Here is a 6,184-nt window from a genome sequence, read left to right as displayed (position 1 = left end):
ACCTCGTGATCCGCCCGTCTCGGCCTCCCAAAGTGCTGGGATTACAGGCTTGAGCCACCGCGCCCGGCCAAGAACTCAATTTTTAAACTTTTACCAACATTGCTCAGCCAGATGGTATGTCTATTCAGGGGTAGCTAATTAACCAGATGGGTGGTAGGAGGATAAAGAGCAAGTGAGACATAAGAGCCAAGCTGGAGTCGCTGACCATTAAGAAGTAAGCATTTTTAGGGAGGCAAGTGTTGATTAGAAAGGATCTTGACTACCTTTGAGCTTGTAGGTCGGAATGTATACACAAGGTTCAGTGAAGTGAAGAGAAATAAAGTGAGATAAGTTGTTCACTGGAGAGGAAATTTTGAAAATAGAACAATTCCAAGGGATGATAAGTTTTAATTGTGGCCCTCCCCTTGAATAGCAGGTAGAGAATACAGAGCAAAGTCTTAAATGAAGGTCAGGAATGTGTGAAACCAGAGAGTTTGAAGGATCATCATGTTGTGATGGAATGAGTTACAGTTCAGCACATCCCTGTTGCCCATGTTCTTTGCACTTTGGTGAGTTAACCATAAATAAATTCTTGTCTGATATCTTCTTAAAATAGAATTTACCTTAATTTTCAGCCAGATTATTTAAATGTTTTGTAAAAGTGAGTATTGATTTACTGAACTGTTCTTAAATAATCACAGCTGGAAATTGCAAAAGATCATCGACTATCAAACTATATAAATAAAAAGAGATAAACAAATGGGAAAGTGCCTTCTTCCCTTAATTCTCTATTCAGTTGGTGAAGAACTGGAATAAATCTTACTGAAATCTAGAGTTTTAATTAAGAAAACAGAAAGCTCATGTTAAATTTACAGATAAGAGTTATGCCTCTCAATATTGCCAACTTTATTTTTGTGAGCTCTTTTCAGTGACATAATGAGCATCCTGTTTCCTTAAGCATGTAAGTGTAGGTTCTTGTGAATTGACAGGATAGAAGCTCTTAAGAACTGAGTAGGCCGACAGAGCAGCTGGTGTGACATTCAAGTGTTCATGTTGCCTTCTAGCTCCTGAACAGAAGGAAAAATACAGTTTTAATTTAGAAATCTCTTCTTTGACTGTAACTGAAAATTTCAACACCAGCGAGACTGGAAAATGATAGAACATTTGGTTCTCATATTTAACTGGAGATATAGTATGTTCTTATATTTGGTAAACTGCACAGGATTATATAAAATTAACTTTATTTTTTGAGCTTTTCAAAAGCTTATTCTACTGGGAAACTTACTGTAAAGATGAAAGGTTTCTAAAATGCCTGAATAGAACAATAGAATAGGAGAAAACAAAGTAGTTTATTTTGTGGGATAGCAAGAGAAGGTAGGTATCTAAAGTTCTCTGTTAAACTTTTAAACGTTTAATACTTTTTAGGTGTTTAAAGTAATTTAACATATGTTCAGAATGTATCAATATGAGTCTCCACATTTTTAAAATAAATTATTTGCAGTGTTTATGTATATTTGTGTATTATAAGGCTTAAATGGAAAATATTAGTATACTTGGTACTAAAAATCAAAACAGAAATCTAAGTATCAACTCAAGTAATGTTTTTAGAAAGTAGTCTGCTTTCAGTTATCCATGCACATCAAGAATACCATAGGCTGGGTGTGGTGGCTCATCACATCTCTACTCCCAGCACTTTGGGAGGCCGAGGCGAGCGGATCATGAGATCAGGAGATCAAGACCATCCTGACCAACATGGTGAAACCCCGTCTCTACTAGAAATACAAAAATTAGCTGGGTGTGGTGGCTCATGCCTGTAATCCCAGCTACTCAGAAGGCTGAGGCACGAGAATCGCTTGAACCCAGGAGGCGGAGGTTGCTGTGAGCTGAGATTGTGCCACTGCACTCAAGCCTGGCGACAGAGCGAGACTGTCTCAAAAAAAAAAAAAAAAAAAAGCGTAATAAAGAACCATGAGTAATTTGCTTATATTTGTTTGAGGAAACTTTTGGATCAAGGTGACAATTCAGCAGTTTGTTCCCTAGTCAAGGTTGAGGCTACACTTACTGTCAGTAGTGGCTCTCCAGAGCAGTAGCATTAGCATCACTGTTATCTGAGAAGTTGTTAGACAGTCTCATGAAGTGTTCCATCAACTGAGTGAGGCTCAGCAATCTGTGTTTTCACAGGTGATTGAGGTGATTCTGGTGCATGCTGAAGTTTAAGAACCACTAATCTCTAGTGTGTTAACTGTTAAATTTGTTCTGGTTTTGGTAAATTCAGAGGGATTGTTTTTTGTTTTGTAAGTACAACCTTGCAAAATTAGACCAACCTCTCAAAAGACAGGTATCATAAACGTTTGGGATAAGATGATACCAACTGACTTGACCATAGACCAAACATGTCTATAGTTCAAGATACCTGTGTTTGAGATCATTCACATTAAAATTTTATCATATACTCTGCTTAATTAAGTACTCTGTTGGCATGAATGAATAATCTGTACTGAAAATGACAGCTATCAAAAGCCAAAATAATTATCTAACAGCCCCAGGGAGGGAGGCGAGTCACCTATTCTCCTTTGGGCTGGCATATTTCTTTATAGACTAAAGACTGTGGGAAACAGGAGCTGTGCTTGGGTGGTTTTTTTTTTTACACTTTCACTGAGCCAGACTGTTACAGTGTGGTTTCATCATTTTAATTGAATTGTGGAATTCTGAAATATGAGAGAAACAAAATAAATAGGCCCTGTAAATGCACATGCAAATAAATTATTATCAATAAACGAATCTCGTTTCCTCTTACTAAAAACAGATGAAAACAATTTTAAAGGCTGCTGTGCCATCCAACGCCTCCGTACTGACTCCTTTGACTCCTTTGAAAAAAGGGACAAACAGTGGAAAGTGAAAACAAGCAGCTAGAGATGACAGTATAGTGGGAATAAGAGTCAAACATCAGAGAAATGAAGGCAACAGAACATTTCAATAGTCAGAGAGTGGTTAACGGTAGCAAAGGTTGCTAGTAGGTTAGATTAGGGCTAAATGTGTCCATTAGATTTAAGAACACGAGGGGTCATTGGTCACCTGGGAGAGTAGTTTCAACGCAGCATAAAAGAGGAATCTAGATTTTAATAGGTTGATTTATGAGTGGGAGATAGTGTAGAAACAGCAAATTTTGGAGCGGATAATAGGTATGGAGTTAAGTGTTTTTTTCACCAAATGGTCTTTACTGGGTAAGATTGTTTTTATTATTATTTAGATCTACTTGCCAACTTTATTACCATGTTTATTTGACAGATTTTTATTTAGCATAGGTAACCCTAACAAATTATTTTCAAATAAATGTATTATTTTCTTTCAGGCTGTATGAAATATTCTAATTCAGGTTTATTCTGCTTTGCAATAATCCCTTACCCTGAAGAATCTAAGACCCTGGTTAAAAAACATTGCCATGTAGCAGGCGTGTAATTCATTTTAAAATCTGAAATATCCTTTAATTTATTCTGTTGTCTAAAATGATTTAAAGGAAAGCTATAATATATCTGGCATACCAAGATGGTTTGGAAACTCCTTGAATGCTGTGACTTTCTCTTAACTCATCTAACACCTAACGTATTCTTTTAAACAAAGTGTTAGGAAGTTTTGTTTAGCTCTGCTATTTAAATTGTGGTTGCTTCCATTGTAAAATCTGTTTTTCAAATTTATTTTAGCTTATGGTTCAAGAGTACCTTCTATGTTCCAGACAGTGCTGGAGTTAAAAATGAATGGCGGCCGGGCGCGGTGGCTCAAGCCTGTAATCCCAGCACTTTGGGAGGCCCATACGGGCGGATCACGAGGTCAGGAGATCGAGACCATCCTGGCGAACACGGTGAAACCCCGTCTCTACTAAAAAAATACAAAAAACTAGCCGGGCGAGGTGGCGGGTGCCGGTAGTCCCAGCTACTCGGGAGGCTGAGGCAGGAGAATGGCGTAAACCTGGGAGGCGGAGCTTGCAGAGCGAGACTCCGTCTCAAAAAAAAAAAAAAAAATGAATGGCACAGATTCTCCCTTGAGTTACAGTTCATTGGGAAAGACAGAGGTAAACAAATCATTGCAGCTGTGTGATAAAGGCTATAATAGAAGAACAAATTAATGCCTTCCTTATTCTAATCTAGTTGTTTCCCACCCTGAGAGATTTGCTAAAGTGTTCATGCCAAGTTTATAACTGACAGCAGCTGTAACTGCTGTAACTTGCCCTTTAAAGTACTGTACTTAGTCTCTGCCTCTGGAAGAGTCTACTAGATAAGTAAGTTACCTAGGGAAGTAGGACTAATTTTAGTCAACACAGACACAGCAATGGTATTTAGGAGTCCTTTGAAACTAATAAATCAGGCATTTTAGATAATGCGTATTTTCTGCTTTATCAGCTCTATAAAACTAAAATCTTGTTTGGTGAATTTACTCTTGTTTATATGTTATTCTTTACTCATCTAATATAAATTACTTTTCTAAACAAGCAGTATAGGCTTAATGATCTTTTATGTGAGTATGTATGTTTTCTTTAAGCCTCTTAAAAGTGAAAGATGTGAGTTAAGAGTAAATTTAAATTTGAGTCATTCCTTGATTTCTTTAAAACATTTTAATGAAATAATTTGAATGTACCAAAACTTTGTAGAATAAACTCTCTACCATTCTTAATCTTGTAGTGTCTCTTTGATATGTGTAATAATAGACCATCTGCTCCTTTCACCGTGAGAGTGAGATATTACATGCAAGCACTTATACTTAAGTTTACAGTAAATTATCATGGTTGAAAGACTTCAGATTTTTAGGGTGTGAATTGGGTAAAAGGTTATTGTCTTTCTGCAGAAAGTGACTACATCAGAAGGTTGAAAGATCATAGTCTTTTTGGAAGACTGATTTGAGTAATAATAAAACTCCAATCTCGTGTTAAAAAAAAAAAAAAGATCCTCATCTCTCTTGATAAGATATGGAGATCAAAGATGGATAAAGCATGGTTTTTTTGCCTTTAAATAACTTTTCGGTGTAATGGGCCATAAATTTAGGCTAAGTTATGTAGTATACTATCCAAACCTTCTATAGGACATTTACAGTGCTAAGTTTCAGATTGTCCACACTGATTGAGAATCACTGCGGCTATCTAGGAGGACTGGATGGGGTAGGGCTGGATTTTTTAACTCATGAGGTAGCTATCACTGTCAATAAAATGCCATAGCAACCACAGTGAGAAACAGCTATGTAGGCTAGTTATCGCTCTTGCTGTAACTATGTCTGTGTGTAAAGGAAGTGGAATTCATTTTATGTTAAAGAAAAAAACACAAAATAAAAAACACACAATGAAAATGGAGATCTCTTGAGTTCTTTTTTGAAAACCTGTAGTCCAAAATTATTTTTTAGTTCTTTGTCAGTCAAATGGTGCATCTAATGGTTAGGGTGTCAGTACCAGTTTTAAAGTACAGTGCCAGTTATTTCCCTGATAGTGGTAGCCTCCTTAAAACTTGTATATTGTTTATCCTGCGATTTTAATTGCAGCTATTTACCCTCATGTTTAATGATTTTGTGAGTATTTAATGCTTGCTTTATTTTATAAGTATCTTTATCCATTTTGGAAGTAGACCATTATGAGTGTTTGGTTTTAATGGCCATAAAATGAACTATTGGATTTGATCTCCAGCATCCCTTTAGCTGTTAAATTCTAGGATTCTTTACTTTGTGACCATGATTTAACAGAAAAGTCTTTTTAAAATAGTGTTTTATTTTGATTTTGATTTAGTAACTTTTAAAAAATGTATACTTGCTTGGTATCATATTAGTATATTTGGGTCCAGGGAATAAGCTCTAATTGTGTACAGTTTATGTCAAAGTTGATATTAATTTATGAGGTGGTACACATTGACTTCTAAACACCAAAGAACTAAAAATTTGAAACTTAAAACTTAATATTCTCATTAAATGAATGAAAATAAAGTGTCTTTATCTTTAGAAGATTTTTTTTAAAACCCTAAATCAATAATTTGTGTTCGTATAGAACCAGTCATGGATTAAGACCCTTTGTAAATACTAGTTTTGGATTTAAATACTTTACTGAGACATGTAGTAAAACTAATCAAAATTTGACTTAACATTTAAATTATTCCAGTATATCAAATCGTATACTGATTCTCTTTTCCTCTAGGTTTAAAAATCTTTTTTTTTTTTTTTTTTTTTTTTTTTT

At 35.5% G+C, this 6,184-nt stretch overlaps 1 protein-coding gene across 1 annotated transcript in view; it reads left to right on the top strand.

Moving 5' to 3' along the window:
- The first annotated feature begins 408 nt into the window (after window positions 1-408).
- Window positions 409-6,184, top strand: part of ATP2B1 (ATPase plasma membrane Ca2+ transporting 1) — a 70,012-nt gene continuing 64,236 nt past the window's right edge. Inside the window, 1 exon segment of the mRNA XM_017868367.1 lies at window positions 409-548. The gene's annotated coding sequence lies outside the window, so the exon portion shown is untranslated.

This window comes from Rhinopithecus bieti, unplaced genomic scaffold, assembly GCF_001698545.2.
Source record: "Rhinopithecus bieti isolate Rb0 unplaced genomic scaffold, ASM169854v2 scaffold_2453, whole genome shotgun sequence".
Classification (NCBI taxonomy): Eukaryota; Metazoa; Chordata; class Mammalia; order Primates; family Cercopithecidae; genus Rhinopithecus; species Rhinopithecus bieti.
Note: the sequence above shows the minus strand (reverse complement) of the source record. Positions and strands in the feature narration are given on the sequence as shown.